This window comes from Rhodnius prolixus, unplaced genomic scaffold (assembly GCF_049639745.1).
Source record: "Rhodnius prolixus isolate KJV_2025 unplaced genomic scaffold, Rpr scaffold_9, whole genome shotgun sequence".
Classification (NCBI taxonomy): Eukaryota; Metazoa; Arthropoda; class Insecta; order Hemiptera; family Reduviidae; genus Rhodnius; species Rhodnius prolixus.
The window spans coordinates 3,652,135-3,674,656 of record NW_027411604.1 but is presented as its reverse complement, the minus strand read 5'-3'; the positions used below and the strand labels follow the sequence as shown (position 1 = coordinate 3,674,656).

At 35.0% G+C, this 22,522-nt stretch overlaps 1 protein-coding gene across 3 annotated transcripts in view; it reads left to right on the top strand.

Moving 5' to 3' along the window:
• Window positions 1-22,522, top strand: part of LOC141454658 (ras-related protein Rap-2a) — a 234,324-nt gene that overhangs the window by 88,437 nt on the left and 123,365 nt on the right. The window lies entirely within an intron of this gene.

Here is a 22,522-nt window from a genome sequence, read left to right as displayed (position 1 = left end):
TGTCTGTCCACCACCTCTCAGGCCAGGACCGAATTGAGCGATCCCTGGCCATCACTTTCGCCCTCGATCTTCCGAGGACTTCTCTTAAATCGTAACCCATCTTACGTTCTTGGGCCATCAAATCGATTTGGATCACTCCAGCCACCACCAGTGCCGCAGGCTCTGAGACCGTTCGATAGGAACAGGCGATCCTGAACGCTCCTCTTCTTTGTACCGAAGCCATCTGCTACCGGTACTTTTCTTTTCTAAGTGCGTCGGCCCAAACTTCACACCCGTATAGAAGTATGGCGTTCGTTACCGACATCAGAAGGCGCCGTCTACTTGACGTCGGTCCCCCAACGTTTGACATAAGCCCACTCAGTGCCGATGTCACCTTCGCGGCTTTCTCCGAAGAGTGCCTGATCTGCTCCCAAAACGAGAGTTTAATAATAATAATAATATTAAATTATTATTATAATAATGATGTAAATATTAATAATAATAATGATGTTAATAATAATAATAATAAAACTATAAGCTTATATTTTACATAAGATCCTCTCAAGATAACCCTCCTCGAATTACAATTTACAATACTATTTCTGCCGTTACGACCCACTCGAACGTAGGTCGTATCTGCCAAGGGCGTGGTACAGCTAAATGTTCTTTGTGTTCATTGCCCTCTATACTTGTTCCTCTAAATCTCAAGGCCTCCTAAATTTCTTTCTTTTTTTTTTTTAATTTATTTATTCTCGAATACGTTTATAAAAGTGTGCTTGAAATAGGTGCATCTTTATTTTAATAAAGATCTATTTTAGCTTTATGAATACATAAACATACGTGTATAGGATTGAAAAAATTAATGCCCGTTACAGTCATTATAAACTTTATTATGCCGAGCTTTCGACCTAAGGGACTAGGTCATCTTCAGGGCTGAACGTCCCTAGGTCGAAAGCTCGGCAGAATAAAGTTTATAATGACTGAAACTGACAGTTATTTTTTCATCCTATTGAAACTATGATTCAGTCACCAAAAATAATGATACGTATATATAATGAGAGTTAGCGCATTCTATCGGATAGGACAGGACTAGGCCCAAATGGACTTCCGCTCGTTTAGCCCCTTGACTATGAGGTTTTCTCCCATTGGCAAGAGAGTAGAGGAAGAAAGAGAATTAATTACTGTTCTTCTGCACCATCTAAAAGAATTTTGTGTGCCGATATTTGTTCGTCAGTTAAAACACGTATCGTTAAAATAAAGTTTTCTGGATATATGTTTGAAAAAAAAAAAAATATATTAGACTTGTAAGTGAGGTAATCGATTATAATTATTCTCCCCGCCCAGAATGGCTTAACATCCAACACCGCGATCATATTCTTGGACGGAAACGGAAGCACAATCTTCACTAATAATTCGTACTTCTCTTTTTTCTCTATTTATTGAGTTTGGTTTGACAAACCCAGTACAGAAAACCAAAAATTTGTAGAAATCACGTTTCTTAAACTCAGTAAACCTCAGTGATCATTTCCGGTGAAGAGTTACATCTAAAGTCCTACTTGATCCCTATAATACTTCCTGTGTTACTAAACGAAGATTAAGAGAGTGAGAGAGAAAATCTTGATACTTGATTGATTAATATTTCACATCAAAACTTCTGAATACATTTGTTCTTCAATCTTGTACTGATCAGATGAACAAAAAAATTTAAAAGGAGACCATGGAAAGAAAATTACGACAGGGAAAACCTGTTATGATAAATCGCTTTTCTTTTTTGTTCTTTGCCGGCCCCCTTTCCAGAGCCGTAAGCGTTATTCCTTTAATAAAATTCCAATCCCAGCGAGAACGCAGTCTTTCTTTTCCCCCATTTTTTTAAATTATTCATTTTATCAAGAATAGATTTTTCCATCCAAAGAAAGAAAATCTATTTTTCAATATCCATTTACAGTAATTACTGATCACGCGTTACACATTAATGACTTACACTTGTTCATTGCCAAGTCGATGCAATAACTAAAAGTATTATATTTAACCAACGCACGTCATTAAACTCTCAAGAGACTGTAACGAATGTGGCCTTCCACTATGACGGAAGTCCATGGGGTTCTACTCTCTTCTAAGAAGGTATTTCTCCTTCCCAAGTTCCACAGTTCGAATCTCGCGTATGCAGTCATTCATAATACCTAATACATCATATTAATTTTTTTTAATAAAATAAAGTCATACGCGGGATTCGAACTGGGGATCACCCCCAGTTCAACATTAAACGCTCTTTTTAAAGTTTCACTTAATGTATTTTTTAAACTGTTTTTGACGATTTTCAAAGTGATGCTATAAGGCAGACCCGGAAGGTTTCTGTTTTAGGGTAACCAGTGTGAAGATTGACTAGGCCCAAATGGACTTCCGCTCGCTCATTTAGCCCCTTGACTATGAGGTTTCCTCTCATTGGCAAGAGAGTAGAGGAAGAAAGAGAATTACTGTTCCAAAACGTGTATTTCTCGTGGAAAACTTACAAAGCGACGCTCTTGACCACTAGACACAAAACACTGGCAAGATATTCTTACCGTAATCATAGGACAAGAAGTCTTTTGCCTACGGTACAGGGTACATTAAAATGATGTGATGATTGCTTTTATTTGACGATAAAAAAAAATAATTTATCCTGATTCACCTACAATCATTACATGATGCTACATTATGTTTTAAAATCGTCAATTATTATTATAATTTTACTTTACGTCACAAATATCATTTTTCACAGTCAGAGGACCTCCCAAAACGTGTATTTCTTGTGGTGGAAAATTAATATTGAAAACCGATCACGAATAAGATAGAATTGTAACTTTGATCTTTAATATCTCGACTAATTTTAGGGATATCGAAACGGGGTCAACGTCATTTTTCACCGTTTTTTATGTAGTTTTCATAATCATTGTCAAAAACCAGTGGTCCTTAAGAAACCCCAATCAGGTTTTTTGGCCGTAACTTCGCCAAAAATGAAGATTACAGCATCGGAAGGTGCAAAAATTTAAAAACTACACTAAAAAAAACATATAGTTTATTTAATGTTTTTTTTTTGGATTTCCGCTTCCCTAAAAAGTTATTAGCGTTTTTGAAATGGATCACAATATATAAGAATTTATTCTTTACTCGGTATTATTTATTAATTTCAATAACCATGAAACCAATTGATGCGCCAAATACAATGAGAGGCAGAATCCGAATTTTCAGTTAATCGATTATTATAATCACTTTATTTCACTAGATTTCGAACTCCAGAGCAAACGTGGAAACTCTTTTGTGATTTTCTTTCTTTTCTTTTTTTTTATTAAGTAACCGGAAAACTACAATAAATAAAATATTCACCTTGAGAGTAATAATTAAAAATAAGTATGAAAATGTTCAATTATTCGTAACAATTATGCAATGTTCAATGAACCGGAATATTGGTCAATAAATGAATCAGATTAAAACAATATCCGCAGTACTATAAATGAAACATGACGTCAAAAAAAAGAAACAAATAAACAAGATATACTAGAGTTAATTTCAGTTTCAAAAAATGACACACAGATGGCTCTTAAAAAGCTGTGCAAGCGCCCCCCACTATTCTCGCCTTAGTTCTGGTATAAATAGCTGTGCAAGAACCCGGAGTCAGCACCAGAAACCAGCTGAGTTTCGTAGAGCAAACAGGAAATGGCTAAATAAGTTTCACAATATTTTACGTGCATAAAATGAATTTTATGAAAAATGATTAATAAATAATTATTAAAATAGGTAAATATGAAATATAATTTTTTGTTTATTTATTAAGAGTAGGGCCGCCCTTAGGGAGGACTCATTTGGGCCTCGTGCCTAGGCTAAAAATGAAAATGAAAGAAAAATCATTTTCTAGAAGGTGGTCCTAATTTTGTGCCAAACTACGAGAAATTTAAGCAATGTTGCGCCCCGCATAAAGTTAATTTTTGATTCTCTTCATGGTTACGGACTACCACGTAACTTGAAACAACTTTATAAGAGTTTAGTTACTTCAAAATTGTCTAAATATTAAAAAAAAAAAAAAAAAAAAAACTAATTACTCAAAATTGAAAATGGTTCATTCGATTTGATCATCCAGAAAATGCCCAGTTTTCCCAGGAATGGGAGTGAATAATTTATTTTTCCCAAAATTGACAGTACTAATCACCTAGCATTTTTTTTTTTATCTACACAAAGATTACCGTCCATCAAATTTCTTGATGGAAATGGAAGGGAAAAATGAAAACTAATGCGTCTGGCCTTGCTTGTACGTATTCTCTAAAAAAAAAAAGAAAAAGAAAAATTGAGGAAATCTATCATTTCCCGAACCACATCCATCGATTGTATTTATTTAGTGAAAAAGTAGATTTAAAAGGAAATTTTCTGAGCCATCAATCTCTAATCTTTTTTCTTTTTCTTTTTGGTGGGAAAATAACTTTCCCAGCATAGTGAATCTTCGCTTATTGGTTTTTCTTTAGGAAAAACATAAAAATATGTTAACTGTGGATTAGTGCATTAATCTTGGGTATTAAATTTAGTATCCTGTCCGGGAAATCTTTCTTCTTTGAAAATCTTTTTAAAAAGATGAACTGAAAAGCCCGAAGCTTAAAGATTGCTTGTAGCTAGTAATCTAGAGTATTGACTTAGAATCGAAAAGACCTGGAATTATGCTTTAACAGAAAGTCTCTTAACTGACATTTTCGATTAAATTGTGACATTCTTTTCGGACAATATTGTGGCATTAAAAAAAATAATAAATTTAGCACTAATACAGTCAGTAAAAATTATTAAAGTTAACTTCAACATCTAAAGATCGCATTACAGCCCTTGAAGGATCTCCCCATTTTTCTAACTAAGCTTTCTCAGGGCAGGATTGACGGTCCTAAATCCATTCTCCCCGATTTAATAAAGGTTCTTAGATTTAAAGGGTGTAAACCGAAGCTACGAGTATCTCCTAGGGAAGGTAGCCCTTGGGCGTGTACTGTATGTGTACATTGGTGTACTTTTATTATGTGAAGGTATTTGTAAGAGTATTGTGGTCCCTAAGATAAGATTCTAATAGGGCGGCCTTTAGGCGACCCCTTTGGATCTATTGTGGCTCCCCTTCTCTAGAGCTCGCCCTTCAGACCCGTCCGTTTAATCAGACTCATTGTTGTCCCTAATGTGCGGCTTATTAGCTTGGAACCGTTGTGCAGATTGTTGTGCAGGAAGAGGAGGAAACGGGCTCTCTCACTAACTAACGGCGTTGCAATCGAGCGGATGCGCTACGATATCTTTGGAACTTTGAGGCCAAAGGACTTAGTAGCGCTGAAGGAACTGGTAGGGAAAGTCCTCAACCTTTTTAGAAGGAGAGGTTTCATCTATTAGACTCAAAATGAGTAAGGCACAATAAGCCTCCAGTGGCTGCGGTGCCGTGGGGCATGAGACCAGTCCCGATTTTCTAATCTAATTGTGTCCCTATTGTACAGTTAAAAGTGCTAGGAACCCGTGGGATTGCAACACCCAGGAAGATGCTAGAAAAGGCAATGTATTAATAAGTAAAGAAAAAATTGGTATTTTCAAGAAAAGTTAATAAATAGACTTTTCAAGGATTTAAATTCGCGCAGATGCTTAGATGTCGGGAAAATAGCGATTTTTTTTTTTTTCTTCTTGTTTCGTTTATTTGACTAGATTCGATGGTTTGGGGGGGGGGAGCGAACAAGTTTGAACAGGAGAAATTAGCTTAATAATAGAAATTAACAAAAAGATAAAATATAAAGTACTTGTTCTCTAAAACTAGTTACAATAGATTGCAATGTGAGATAGGTGTTTTTAGATTCAAGTCTTGTATCGTGAAGTATGTGTTAGTAAATCTGTTCAGCGTGTGTGTATGTCTGTGATCGCAAACTACTTTAAAATCTCTTGGGCAGGGGCTCCCAAAAATAAAATTAAATAAAATAAAAAAATACGTAAATAAAAATAGGAATAAAAAAAAAAATAAAGAAACAAATTTGTTTCTGGGGGTCCGCCCTTGAAATTGAAAGACCGGTCTAGGCGGAGTACCTCTATACACTATACAGATCGTGTTCTTGTTACAATGTCAAGGACAAACGCCTTATATAACTTTGCGTCACCTTGGTTACTCACCCGGCATGTTGTATCGTGTTAATTTTTTGGGCCTGCCTACATTTTGTTTGCTTTTTTTTCTTGGGGAAAAATTTTGGTACAACAAAAAAAGTACCTTTAATTAGTTGTGAAGGATTAGCTTAGTGGTCAGTGAGGTGTACTATTACGCGTAGATTTCGTATTTCCTGATAATCAGGATCCTCTCAAAGCTTACAGCGTCAAAAGACAGGAATAGTTGTCTGTATTGAGTGACTAGAGGCCGGAAAAGCACTGAAAGTGGTTAACGACAGCCGTTGACTCGCCTGAATTAAATATTCTAATGTGACCACTCACACCGATTTCCGGAATTTTAATAAAAACTTAATTCGTCATTTACAATAAATAGTTGGTAAAAGCGAATATTCGGTGAAGATAACAGTTTAGGTTGTAGCCTAATTTTAGGTTTACCACTGATAATGGAAGAAAGTTTCCGTATCCGGACGAGGATACAATAAAACGATCCTACGACTGATAAAAATCAAAGATAAACTATCTTTCTGTTCAGCGTTGTAGTTGGTAACAATCAGAAATATCCGGAAATATACTTCATCCTTGAAGAATGTGGTACGTCGACGATTCATCAAAGGCGTTTGGGAAGCATTTGTAATCCTCTTTAATACAGTAGACTCTGAGAAATCCGAATCGGCCTAGTCCGGACTCTGGGTAGTACGGGTCGATGATCTTGAATTTAATAGAATTCATTAAGGACTTCTTCAAAAGATAAGTTGTAAATAATGTTTTTTAAACTGCAAGTTAATGTATTTTTTCAGTTTGTAAATGTACAAAAGTGTTTTATTAATTATAGTACAGTACTACTGTACAATATAATACAGAACAACAGCTTACTGTTAATTATTTCGGAGTGTTTATACTGTAACTTATTTCGGAAACTCACTCTTGTATGTGTTGTATTTGCACAATAAACGTTAACACATACAGTATTGTCATAATTGTTGGCCATAAAGACGGAAATCATCAGTCAAGCCAACCTCCGGGAAATCCGGATTTTTCTAAATCCAGACCGGCCGTCCGCCACAGAAGTCCGGATTTCTGAGAGTCTACTGTACTTCCAATCGGAAACCAATTAAAATCATCGGCCAACAGAGTGCTAACCTCAGTTTTAAAATGGTTTCCAGTTGGAAGCATTAAATGCTTTCTAAACGCCTTCGACGAAACGTCGACGTACCACATCCGTCAAGACCGAAGTTGGCAAACGAATCCAACTTCCTGCTGCTCCCCGATAATAGCAGGGGTAACAGGGGGGGGCCAAGACAATGAGTTACAATGACTTGTAACAACATCCGGTGGTAAGTTAAAAATGCAAATTCTAATTTACAATTGTTAATTGAAAAAAAAAAGACGTTCAATTAGTTTTAACAAAGATGCTGTAAAAAGAACTACACTTTCTTTTGGCTGAAAATGGGTGCGGACACTGGTATTCCCCGGACTTCAAGAACACAGAAAGAACTGCTCCTGAAGTCCAAGATATATATAGGAATCCTCCAGGGTATATGCTATACCACCAGTTTGTACAAATGAAGGAAACACGCGCATTGTTCCCTAAAAGTTCCCTTCACATGCACAGCATCGTACAATATACTTTTTCCCTGACAATGACGAGATATAAAAAAAAAATAATCTTTTGTTGCTTAAAACTACACTTTAAAAGATCGTAAGATATTTCCATCCTTTTTTTTTCTTCTTCAGCTTCTTTGCTTTGTAGTTGTCCTTACTGTTTCTTAATCTTTACATTTCTTTCTTTTCCCTCCCCTTCCCGATTTCATTTTTAGTTTCCTTCTTTACCCAAGGAAAGTGGGGGGGGAGAGGAAATAACCAAAAACATCAAATATTTCAACTTTTCTTGATGTTAATTTTTCTTCTTCATTACCAATTTTTTTGTATTCAGCCCTTTGTTCTTTTTCCTGAAGTTCAACAAAAAATAAGAAAAAGAGAAAGTGATTGTTCTTCTTTCTCTTCTGTTTTTCATTCTTAATATATCACTGATTTCTTTTCTCTCTCTCTCTCTCTCACTCCCCTTTCTTGAAGAAATTTAAAATTTATAAAGTTTCATGAAGTTGAAAATCTGCAGCTCTTTTTCACATTAAAAGAATTTTTAAAAGTAAATTTTAACTTGTAAATTTTCTACAAAACTTTGTGCTTTTACTTAATATTAATAAGCTCTGATTTTTTTTCAGAACTTTTTTTTTCAAAGATCAATTTACATGAAAAGAAGTTGAAAATAGAAAAAGAAAGCCCGTTATCTATGTAGATGTATCTATGAAAAAAATTTTCTTGAAAAAACTACGTGATGCATTACTATGAATTCCTTGAATATGAGTGTTGAAGCCAATCAGTTGAATAATTCAGTCAATTTTCAAAGTAAGAGACTTCCTTCCGCCACTGGAAGAACCGTTAGATGTGGATATTTCTTTGGAAAAGTGTTGCAAATGAAAGAAATAGACGAATCTTTGATTTTATCCGAAGTAGAGCACGTGTTTATTGTATAGGGACCGGATTCAGACAAAAGTCCATCATCAGATATGTACTCGCAATGAAATCTGGTCATTGTTTAAACTTATAGAATCCCTTTTACTAGAGTACGTAATAATTGAGTCTTATGATTTTTTTTTTGCGTTTATTTGTGCTACAATCAGCGCGTTAGCGCTATAAGTAACAGTGGTAATAACAAATGATAATGGTAACACTCCCAAATATTAGGCTGTTAGTCACTCTCTTCACTGGAGAGGAGATCACGAGGCCACTGTCTGTCTTTTAAGACGTTTTGTCCAGGTTATCAGGAAGAGTTCTAGAAGAAAGATCATTTGAGCTAGAGAGATTTATATGAGATTGCAGGCTGAAGTGAGAGTTTTCTGTATCTTGTTTTCAGCGACTTGTGTGGACAAAAGGAATGTTAAGGGTCAGTGTGTATAGTCCCAGGTTGGGAGACATAAAATGGAGCGTTTACTTATAGTTCGAAGTATTTTAGATTGTAGTGATTGAATCCTTTCGGAGATTGGAGCGTTTGGTCTTATGAAATATAGAAAATAAAAATATTGAAAAAGTCAATTGTTGGCGTAAAATTAATAAATAAATGGATGGACACCCATAGACTTTATACACGTAGCCCTTGAGCGTATCTACATTTATCTACAATGCTACGGAAAATTTTGTAACTTCCTGTACAGATAGTCCTTACCCTCAAGTAAAGAGTATTGTAGTCTATAAACTTAAGTTCTCTTAGTAATAAAAAATATAAGCATAAAAGGTTTAAGCATATCTTGGCTTTAATTAACTGTATATAGTAAGGTTTTTTTTTAAGTTTTTTTGCCTTAGTATTAAGTTCGACTTATTAACATCTACGTAAATATTAAACTTGTGGAGAGTATATAGGCACTGCAGCCTGAAACCTCCTTTTGTATATATGTTTATACAACTGTTTTTAAATTGTTAATAAACTTTTCAATTTCAATTTCAATTAAATAAATAAAAACTTTTAATTAAAAAAAATTTAACTAAAAATTCATATAAATCTAGATAAGATTAATAAAACTGTGCAGTAAGTAGACTGGCGAGAAATATGGGCTCGCCTTACACACCTATACTACCCGCGCAAAAATAGACCTTGCCGCCAATCCTTCGCGCCCGAAAAAAAACCTGTCGTCCAATTGGGTTTATTATTTATGTAAAAACAATAAAATTAAAACTGAACAAATAAAAAAAAAATTGGGAGCAACAAAGCGCAAAGAAAAGGTGGAACCTAAAAATGTGAATTGTTTGCTTCTATTATTATTAATAAATTATTTAAATAATAACCGCTGTTACTATTATTATTATTATCACAATACATAGAGCATTCCTCAAAGCCGTGCTTGAATAAGCTTACTAAAGTCTTCTCAGATCGGAGCTAACAAAGAGCAGTCTACCGTGGACTGCTCCAATGCTCTCTGTGTTGCATTGTTGCATGTTGAAACTGCATAACCTTGCATTTCTTCAGAATATTTTCCCACAGAATGTGCTTTCTACAAAAGCTTTAGTGGATATTGATCAATTCCTAGACTGGATGTACGAACTGTTTTTTGTCCCCGGAAACACAGGATATAATCACTTAGTGGTCTGTTGATCAAGATTGTTGTAACTGCGGATGTAAAGTGACCATGTTTCTTGGTTAATTTATTTTACCAAATTTGTCTCGTCAATAATGCCCAAATTGTGAGGAATGCTGTAATTTTAAGGTAATACGATCATTTATTGTCCGTTCGGCATACTGATTGTATGAGCAGGGGTTATTCCTTTCGAAGTAAGATCTCAAAAGAAGATTCTGGCATTCTGAAGAGTTCCTTTTCTATCTCTATCCTCTGAGGACCTCATAGTCTCGTCCAGGAAGCTTTAAGTTGGTGCATCCAATTCGTTGATATCCTGGTCCGCACGAAGGGACCGACGTTCTCATTACTTGTTTTTACTAAAGCTGTGTTGTGAGAGATATCTATACATTTTATTATTTTATTTCGATTATTAACGATTTTTCTATCGCGAGGAATGATAGGGCAGCCCCCCAGCCAGAAATATATGCTAAAATGGTCTGCTTTTACCTGAATAAATCGGTTGAAACTTATTTGCTGAAACTAACCAATCAGCACAGCTTGGTGGACCATAATAAAATGTCTTCTTTTGAGACCTGGTCCTCTCCGCGGAATTCTGGACCAAGCTGTTCGCCGAGATATCCTCAAGGTTCACCGCTTTTAAGCCAGCACATTTCGCACAACTCCACAAAACGGAAGTCGCAATGAAACTGCAATGTACTCAATCACTATCCCACTATTCTTGGTGTCCTTAACTTTTTTTATTTTTATTTTTATTTTTTGGCATTGGCTTCCGCCATACAGCCAGCATCGTCTAGGTGCTTATCACTAGAATATCACTCACTCTCCATTCTTACTTATAAATACATTCCCTTCACACATTCATCCCTCTACTATATACCGATTCCCCACAAACAAGAAGTTTTTCTTTGTTATTTTCAATTCCCAGGCTCTCCATGCTGCGCTTATATGAGGGTTCTTTCTTTGAATCACTGCCACACCCTCCCAAATTATCCTATTTTTCTTGTATTACTTTAATTTTAATATTTTTTTTTTTAATTTACCAGTACCCTAACCACTGACTAATCCCTCCTCTCTTTATTACTATTATTATCATTTTAATGAAGCGTTATTATTGCGTATTTACCTTTCACGAGACCTAATCTTGGGAAATCGTTGTGGTTCTAGAAGTATGAGGAAGTGAAAAGTGTTTATTATAATAATTGCTTTTCAAAGTTCTTGCATTTTCCACTTCCATTCTCTCTCAGCTCTTTGTTTTTTTGTTAATTTCGTTTGCTTTTCCTTTTTTTTAATGGCCCCATTATTGGTACAATAAATTTAAATAAATCTCCTTAAAAATTAAAGAGTATCTTAAATTCTCAAAAAGTTAAAGAGATATTAAAATTACTACCTCGTCAACTATACGTATATTATTTGTAATAATTAAATATGTAACTAAAAATTGCAAATTTTAAAGGAACATTTTCGACCGAAGGTGATTTTTTGGGAAACATCATGCTTCAATCTTTAAAAAACGAATTTCCTTGGAAAAACGTTTCACACAAAACCGGAAGATATAAAGAAAATCTCTATAAAATAAAAATTAGCCGAGTCTATACTAATTTCCGGAAATACTATTATATTTCCGCTAGAGAGGTTTTGATCGGTAAGTTATGATCGGGTCCCGTGACCATATATAAAGTTTCTAGCTTGTAGCAATTTTTTGTTTTTATATTTTTGATCACTCACAGACAAACCGACACAATAAAAATCCAAGACATAAGGCACAAGACGGCCATAAAATGGATATTTTTCTACCTAATCTGTACTGTGGATATGATGGATGGCAAGCTGGCGTTGCAAACCGTTAGGACGCTCTTTATTGGGGGCTTGAACCTTTCTGCGGCGAAGGTGATGGTTTTTTTTTTTTTTGGTACAGGAGGCTGAAGTGAAAGAAAGAGATCTTGTAGAGGTACGCTCTGGACCAGCCTCATATGATCTCTTTGAATAACCATTACCGAAATGGATCTGTGACGCGCTTTGCTCTGAGTAAAAATAGAGATTCCTTACGCTGCAGACAATTCTCACAGGCATTGATTGGGGGAACTGAAGAAACGAAGTTTGGAATAGCGAAGGTACCTGCAGATGCTGTACAACTACAATACATCATCTAACTGGCTGATGCTAAGCCGTTATTAAAGGAAGTCATTGAAATTTTAGGGGACTGAAGAAGCGAAGTTTGGAATCGCAAAGGTACCTGCAGATGCTGTAGCATTAATGGATGAAACTACAATACATCATCTAACATAACTGATGATGCTACGCTGTCATCAAAGGAAGACGTTGACATCTAGGAAATTACCAAGTGCTGGAGAAGGACATATCCTCTCTGGAATCCACTCAAATCATCAGATTTCTTAGATATCAGGGACTGGAGGGCCCTGCTAGAAGAACTCTTCTACCCTACAAAAGTAATCACGATTTCCATATTCACCTATCCAGTTTGTGAAAGAAAGTAGAAGGTTACTTAAGCTACCAAAAAAAAAAAAAAAATTTTGGATAATCTACAACTGAATCAGTCTAATATAGATAATAAATCAACAAAATAACAGATAACGTTATTATATAACCATTCATCTATTATCCCCACACCTGTAAAAAATTGTTAATTTTAAATTTCCGAAACACTAAAACTAGGTGTGGTTCTCCTATGATCATTAGGAAAAGTCCTTCAACGTCTTAGTATATAAACTAGGACCAGAGAATATTTAGGTATCAGTTCTTTCGCAACAGGAACAGACACTAATAAGACAACCATGTTCAAATTTCTTGTAAGTATTCAGCAATTTAGTAATTTAATCCATAATTTAAATGCCTAATTTTCATGCGATTATTCAGCGATTACAATGATTCTAAATCTCGTTTTTTGCAAACAGTTCTTCCTCGCTTTGGCAATTGCCTGCGTAGTAGCCGTAGAAGAAGTTGAACGAGTTAAGAAACAAGTACTGGTCGGTGGAATTGGATATCCATATGGAATCGGATACAGAAGTATTGCTGGAATCGCTGGAATCTACCCATACTCTGGAATTTATGGATCATACATTATTTAGATGACTTTAAAACTGAATGATTTGTAAGATGTAATAACAAAATTGCAAAACAAAACTTTTTGGCTGACATTTAAATAAACAAAATTTTCTGTTCTCTTAAAAATCTTTTTTGTTATTTATCCAGGTCTAATTCTACCCTAAATAGTGTCATTTAGTGATAAGCAGTTATCAGTTTTCCTCTGATGCATGATTAATCCCGAATACTTCGAAGTTTATCGAAAGGTATTCTTAGATGAGTAAAACGGGTAATAAAGGGGAAAAGGAATGTGGGTTAGCAGGAGTGTACACACCTGTGGATTCGCTAAACCCAAATAGATGCTTCTAACAACTACCTGTACTACCCATTGTATGTTTTATGAATGAAAGGAGATACAGTGATGATCGTGTAGATAAACCAGAGTTGCCAGCAGGAACGCACTAAGATCCCTGAAGAAGTGGCCAATACGCTTCAAATTCTACAAAGAAGATCGACAGGAATAGAAATAAAATTTTTCGTGCATGCCCTAAGGAGTAAATCTTCTACCTCAAAGTTACAGCAACTTCGGTGCCCGTTTCTTTTTGTCTTCAGTAATCTGTGTTCATTGCTCATGTTTGCAGTACATTTCATCATTTCTTGACTTTATTCAATTTCTGAAATCAGGTATTCTGAAAGGGATTTCCCAATATATCTTGAAAGTTTCCAAGAATACAATTACACTAAATCTTGATTAGACTCGTAGAGGCGTCTATTTTCTACAGGACAACAGCCTCTTTGTAGGTTGTTTAATGTTTTTTAAAGTAAAGTAAAGTAATGCCTATTTTTGTCAGGAGGGCTTCCAATTAGGTGTCTTGGACGGAGTAGACTAGCAAACATACATTACTGCAAATTTCTTATATTAACTATTAAAGGTAAAGACCGGGGAATGTAGCCTAGTACCGCAACACATCTTAGCTTTGCGGGTCTAGCCTCTAACTGCTCGGCTATCGTGGTGACTAGCAAACATACTTTACTTTAAATTTCGCGTATTAACTATTAAAGGTCTAGACCGGGGAATATAGTCTATTACCGCAATACATCTTAGCTTTGCGGGTCTAGCCTCTAACTGCTCGGCTATCGTGCTGACTAGCAAACATACTTTACTGCAAATTTCTCATATTAACTATTAAAGGTATAGACCGGGGAATGTAGCCTAGTACCGCAACACATCTTAGCTTTGCGGGAATAGCCTCTAACTGCTCGGCTATCGTGGTGACTAGCAAAAATACTTTACTTTAAATTTCGCGTATTAACTATTAAAGGTCTAGACCGGGGAATATGGTCTATTACCGCAATACATCTTAGCTTTGCGGGTCTAGCCTCTAACTGCTCGGCTATCGTGGTGACTAGCAAAAATACTTTACTTTAAATTTCGCGTATTAACTATTAAAGGTATAGACCGGGGAATATAGTCTATTACCGCAATACATCTTAGCTTTGCGGGAATAGCCTCTAACCTCTCGGCTACCGTGCTGACTAGCAAACATACTTTACTGCAAATTTCTCATATTAACTATTAAAGGTATAGACCGGGGAATATAGTCTATTACCGCAATACATCTTAGCTTTGCGGGTCTAGCCTCTAACCTCTCGGCTACCGTGCTGACTAGCAAACATACTTTACTGCAAATTTCTCATATTAACTATTAAAGGTATAGACTGGGGAATATAGTATAGCCTAGTACCGCAATACATCTTAGCTTTGCGGGTCTAGCCTCTAACCGCTCGGCTATCGTGCTGACTAGCAAACATACTTTACTGCAAATTTCTCATATTAACTATTAAAGGTATAGACCGGGGAATATAGTCTATTACCGCAATACATCTTAGCTTTGCGGGTCTAGCCTCTAATCGCTCGGCAACCGCTCGGCTCGGCCTTTCGATTTTTATGTATGTTCATTATGGAGTTTTTGGTCCAAGTAATCGTCTTAGAAGATTGCATCACCTGTTAAGCTGTTGTGTTTACAGTGTGGATTCCAAGTTAGTCTACTAACCACGTAGAATCCCAGAAGTGGCGGAAGTATGTTTGTAGGCCTAGTTCATTTATCAGAATTTTCTTAGTGTAAAAGTTATTTGTGCTTTTCTTGTTGATGTTAGGCATAATTTTTTAAAAACTTTTTATTTTTAGTTTTGGATTTTTATTCAATTTTCTTGTTTTTTACTTCTTTGAATATTTATATTTTCGCCACGTATTTTTTATCGGAAACACAATATCGGATATATATCGAGCATTAAGAGAAAAATAAAAAGGTAAGAGTAAAAAAAGACTTTTTCATCAAGCTTTTCCCCCACCAAAAGAAAAATTCAATTAAGTTGAATTTCCCAGTCACCACAATAGAGGACCTGTTTTTTTTAAAAACGCCAACACACACATGTTAACCTTCACATTTATATATTTAAGATTACATCCGCTGATTGTCAACTATACATATTTCCTTTATGACTTAGTCAGTGGTTCACAAGTCTTAATTTTATCTTTCCTGAATCCCCCAGACTGTTATCGTCTAGTAGTCATTGTTTTTGGTTGGATATTCCATGATCGCTAGGATTTTAGAAATGATAAACTATATTTAGAGGCCAAAACAATGATTTGATCAAATCAACGTCTTTGTGCTTTTATTTCTGCAGTAGTTCTGTCCACTTATAGAGGTTCCGGAAGTTTAGATTCATCAATACTTTTGAGTCTACGTCTTATTTCAGACTGCTCAGGTATTATGATGTTTAGTAGTTCCTCGGCGCTTTTCTTTTTTGTTCTCTGAGTCCTGAGCTTTAAACTGCCAGTAAAGAAGATTTTTTTTAATTGGTGCTCTCACTTAAACAGGATTTTCATCTGTTCCAGTTCTAGTTTATTGTTTTTCCAGACAATTAATATTATTATTTAATGATGTTGGAGTTATATTTTTGCCAAAGATTTGTTTTTAAAAGCAGAAAGAGTGACTCCCTTCTTTGACAATAGGGATGGGGAAGGGAAATATTTAAAGGTTTACTACAAGAGACAACCCTTCAGGTTGCATAAAACATACAGTACTTAGACGTCAGCATAAAAATCTATTATTAATGATAACCTGTCTAGCCGGCTTTTTCTTTTTAAAAAAATTATTATTATTACTGGGGCTCATTGTTTATTACTGTAATAAAATGGTAGATCCCTATTCTAAGACGATCTTGTGGATAATAAAGCATTTTTCCTGGGTTAAAAGATGATCTCCTCTTTATATTGTGCAATATAAACAACAGTTTTTCCTTTAGGTTAGTGAAAGCATTTTAATCAAGCTTTTTAATACTGAAAGATTTTTCAGTATTAAGCTATATATTCTGTTTTTCTTTTATGATTCATTAACAGTAAAGCCTTGATTCTACTAAAATTGAAATCTGTTCTTTAGAACAGAATATATTGTTCCAGATTAACATGGAAGATACCAAACGTGTGCGAGGTGTAACACTCGTCTCCCGCTCGTCTTCTTATTGCAAAGTTAAATATTCTTATAGATCCATTTTTAGGGAAATGGCTATCACAAATGACTTGGCTAGCCGGAAAGGCGATATGACATAAATTTATGGCCACAAATTTATTTGTGATTCAACAAATACTGGTACAATCACCTACAAGACTATTTGCGACTATCTGTTGTGGCACTTTAGCTAGTTTTACTCTATTCAAGAAAGGGGCACTTTTGTTCAGCCGTTTTTCCTATAATCAGGAAATTTTAATCACAAATTTAATATTTAATAGGTGATAAATCCTTAAATAGTACAGAAATGGCACTTTAAATCACCCTCATCGCCCAAGAAGTGCCCTAAAACAAATTTACCTTGGATAACATTTTCTTAAGTTGGAAATAACTTTTACTACAAGAATCGTATACATCGTTTTCAAGAAAATCTAATTAAAGTGAATAATCGATTCAGTGATTTAGTATTCTATCGATTTATACAAAATTTCAACCAAAATTTTATTGTTGCAGATGCCTATACCCACACACACACACCAGACAAATTATTACTTTTCAAAACGAAGATTTCCTACTTTGGAAAACACAAATTTAAAAACCAATAACTTCTTAAGTTAGTAGCTATTTTAGAAATAACGATACAGTATTATTGGAGGAAGTGGTGTGACGCTATGGTTCATACTTTTGATGATGGTAGATGTAAGTTTCAGAAAAGTTTGCTAAACAGAGATGGGACCTAACATCCAGCAGAGTAAAGTAAAGTAATCGCCTATTTTTTTCAGGCGGGCTTTATGTCGAACTACCAATTAGGTGTCGTGGACGGTGGCGACTAGCAAACATACTTTACTGTAAATTTCTCATATTAACCATTAAAGGTATAGACCAGGGAATATAGCCTAGTACCGCAATACATCTTAGCTTTGCGGGTCTAGCCTCTAACCGCTCGGCTACCGTGGCGACTAGCAAACATATTTTACTGTAAATTTCTCATATTAACCATTAAAGGTATAGACAGGGGAATATAGCCTAATACCGCAATACATCTTAGCTTTGCGGGTCTAGCCTCTAACTGCTCGGCAACTGTGGCGCCTAACATCCAACCGAGTGTAAAATATAAAAGATGTCCAGTTCTTACCGGAAACTAGGAGAATTTAGTTGTTAAAACACACCTTAACAACCGAAACCAGTAAAATAGAAAACTTCACCAAGACTAACTCAAAACCAATAGTTTTTTTATCCCTTTGCAATAATGCGTTCATTAATCTCAGGTCTATAGCTCGCTAAAACCTTGAAGTCTCGAACTGGTAGCGTTTGGCAGCATTGGATGAACTCTCCAAGTCGTTGGGAACAGAAAGAATAAATCAATCTTCACTATGAACAACTGTATTCCCCCCATAGGATTTAGGATAACTGATCAATACAGTCCATAAATTTAGCCCTGATACACCACAAAATCAGTACTTCAATGAGAAATTGATCTTTGTATACTTGTATAAAATGCAATCAATCAATAGTGCATTGTGATCAAATTAATCAATTAAAAAAGCAATATTCCAGCTAGTAGAAATGAATAAACCAAGCAAATAGAATGATAAACAAAATAGAATTTAACAGATAACATCCTGTCCGCTGTTTTGTCTCCTGGACAAGACATTGTTGTTGCCCCCCCTCCCCATGAAAACGCTGCACAAACATTGTTGTTGCTAAATAGACCAGACTTGACAAAACAATCAACCAGTAAAAAACAAAGAACAAAAAAAAACTAACAGCAAAACGGGTCGTGTTCCCAAAAAAACAAGCACGCACTTAGATACTTACACACCAACTCTTTAGTTTACAAATTGAGGGCTGGGGGGTGGAGGAGCAGGAGAGGCAACGCCTATCGACCTTGTATAACATTATCCAGCATCACATGTTCGTATTATTATCATTTTGAATTTTTCTTTTTCTTTTTTTTTCTTTTTTTACCTTTTTGAAATCGCTTGTGGTTCTTTTATTTATTTTGTATATTTCTATTCTATATTCTTTTAGATTACTTTGTGCTTCGTATTTATTATTCAAACGAATTTATTGCTTTAATTTTTTTTTTTTAAATAGAGTAAAAAAAAACTATGCGGTATTTTCAATGGTTTTCCTATTTCCTAGACTTTTATCAATAGTAACAGTGCTTCTATTGTTAACAAACAATAGGGTTTCCATTATTTTTGTCTTCCGTTTTATAGTGAATACGACAGTTCTTTGTTGTTTTTTTTTTAATCCTTTTTTCACCATTTTATAGAACCAGTTTAAGGGCACAATAATTTTGCTTTTAAAAATATTCATTCTTCAAATTTTTTTTTTATTCTGTAAGCTTGAGATAGGAGAGACTTTATTAAGCACGCCTTAGCCTTCAATTACAATCCATCATTATATAGTTGCCCCTACCATAAGACCTAGTTGTCTTACATAGTAGGGGGACAGCAATAAGACAAATTGCCACAAATCCCCAACACAATTAGGACCCCCGAATATTTGCGAATATTTTTGTACTGTAGGTTTAATGCAGGAGCAAAATATGTTTGAAGGTAAAAAGGTCATTGAACAAATACTGTTCAAAATTGATCTAAGATCAATTTTAATTCTGATCAACTATTTACATTATGTAACATAAATTTATGTAAATATAGACAAGATATTTTTATAAAAATTAAATGGATTATAAACAAAAAAAAACGTATAATTTATATTCATCTTATTCATTTGCATTTAGTTTTATCGAGACTTACAAGAAACATCATTCAATTTTTTTTTAAATTCAGAAGATAGTTCATAAAAAAAGAAGATAATTATTTAATCAAAGCAACAATTAAAACTAGCGGTGTTTGCTTTACGTACTTTTTTCTGATTAAATGAAAAACTGTAAAATTGTCAAGTGATTTCCATTTGATTATACAGAGTGTATGCGAAGGAGTGGTCGAAACTTCCGGAAGGTGATTCAGCAGCTCAAATGCAACAGAAAATATTCTCTTCACTTTGTCCCAATTCTCAATAGTGTCCAAGATATTTAACATTTTTAACTTTTCCGTCGATATTCACGTTTTTTTCACCATAAAAACGGCCGTAACTTTTCTATCCTTTATCCCTACAACAAATCTGCTTATTCCAAACGAAAGAGCATTAAATTTCCTATAAATCTGCTCAAGACATAGCTTCAAAACGTTTCTAATAACAATCAAATGTTTACTTTAATGTCTAAAAAATTCGTTCTCGATGATTTTTGTTAAAATTTACAACTGCATTTTTTCAATGACTAATGAATCAAGGTGTCACATAATTTCAGAAAAAGTTGCGCGCATTTATTGAGCTTCAAGACCATATGGATTTTTTTGGTTTTTAATAAAACCCTACCCCGAACAGAGGGGTGTAAATGCAGAAAACTGGGATTTTGCGTGACCGACTTTTCACAACTAATTTTCTCAAATGTCAATTTTTTGAGAAGGAACAAAAAAAAAAGTAACCAACAATCATTATTTAATAAAACGGAAGTTAAAAAATAAAGTAGCAATAAAACATCCTGTATTGGGTGTACACGGGGAGGAGAGGTCGAAACTTCCGGAAGGTGATTCAGCAGCTCAAATGCAACAAAAAATATTCTATTCACTTTGGCCTGATTCTCAATAGTGTCCAAGATACAGTGGAACCTCGCATAACGAGCACCTCGCTTAACGAGTAATTCGCATAACGAGTAAAACAAATTGATTCTTATAGCGAGCGATGTTTCGCATAACGATAGTTTTCTAATGACATTTCGCTGACTGCGCAGTTTTCGCTGACTCATCGAAAACTGCGCATTCTTCGATTAGTCATTCCTGTTTACGCAAATGCGTTTCATATTCTCCACGTATCTAATGCACTGATACAGTAAATTCAAAAAAAGAACCGGCATTCACAGCGTTATGAGGCACGGTGAAGCAGCAAGTTCCGATAAGAAGGCAGCTGAGAACTACGTCAGCGACTTCAAAAAACTTTTGATTTCCGAGGGTTACTTGCCACAACAAATTTTTAACTGTGACGAGACAGGTCTCTTTTGGAAGAAAATGCCCAAGCGAACCTACATAACAGAAGAAGAAAAAGCATTACCCGGCCACAAGCCCATGAAAGATCGCCTCACGTTGCTGTTTTGTGCTAATGCAAGCGGTGACTTGAAAATTAAACCATTGCTGGTGTATCATTCGGAAACTCCACGAGCCTTTAAGAAATGCAACATCCACAAGAACAAACTAAATGTAACGTGGAAAGCCAATAACAAGGCTTGGGTGACACGTGACATTTTTGTTGAATGGATAAATGAAGTGTTTGGTCCTTCTGTGAAAAAATATTTATTGGAGATGAATCTGCCGCTCCATGCGTTGCTTGTACTGGACAATGCTCCCGCTCATCCTCCAAGTCTACAAAATGATCTTGACGAATTTCAATTTATCAAAATTCAATATCTGCCTCCTAATACTACACCGTTACTTCAGCCTATGGATCAACAAGTAATTTCCAACTTTAAGAAACTGTACACTAAAGGTCTCTTCGAACATTGTTTTGAGGTGACTGAAGAGACAAACCTTACTTTGCGAGAATTACCACTTCCATATTGTTACATCCCTCAAGATAATCGACAAGGCGTGGGACGGGGTTACCAAAAAAACTCTAATTTCTGCATGGAAGAAGCTCTGGCCTGAAATCCTCGTCGAATCTGGTTTTGAGGCGATTGAATCCGAACCTGTGGAATCTCTAGATAATGAAATTGTGTCTTTGGCCACGGATATGGGATTGACAGTTGATAAAGATGATATTGATGAGCTTGTAGCAGATCATAGTCAAGAGCTATCCACAGAGGAACTTGTTGAGTTGCAACACATTTCACAACAAGAATTGGTGGAAGAGAATTTATTAGACAAAGAGGAGAAAATATCAGAGGAACAACAATCTTCCAGCGCAATAAGAGAAATGTTGAAAGCATGGGAAACTGTTGCAACACACGTAGAAAACTATCACCCGAATAAGGCTGTGGCTATGCGATCTATAAATTTATTTAATGATAATGCTGTGTCACATTTTGAAGACATTTTGAAGCGACGGCAGAAACAAGGAACATTGGACAAATTTATAATTAAAAAGGATTAATTATGAATGTACATATTTATCTCAATTAATATATGTAATTTATATTATATTACATCATATGTACATATGTATATAATTTTTTCGAAATAAATGTTATAAAAAAAAATTTTATCAATATTTTTTTTGCATGGAACCAATTATCCCCTTTTATTTTAATTTAAATGAAAAAAATTGTTTCGCTTAACGAGTATTTCGCTTAACGAGTAAGGTTCTGGAACGAATTATGCTCGTTAAGCGAGGTTCGACTGTATTTGCATTTTTAACTTTTCCGACTATACTCGCGTTTTTCACCATAAAAACGGCCATAACTTTTCTATCCTTTATCCTACAACAAATCTGCTTATTCCAAACGAAAAAGCATTAAATTTCCTATAAATCTGCTTAAGACCCACAAAACGTTTCTTACAATAATAAAAACAGTAATGGTCTTGAAGCTCAATTAATGTAGAACTTTTCCTGTAATTTGGTGACTCCTTCATTTATTAATCATTGAAAAGATACAGTTAAAAATTTTGACAGAAATCATCGAGAACGATTTTTTTTTAGATATTAAAGTATAAATTTCATTATTTA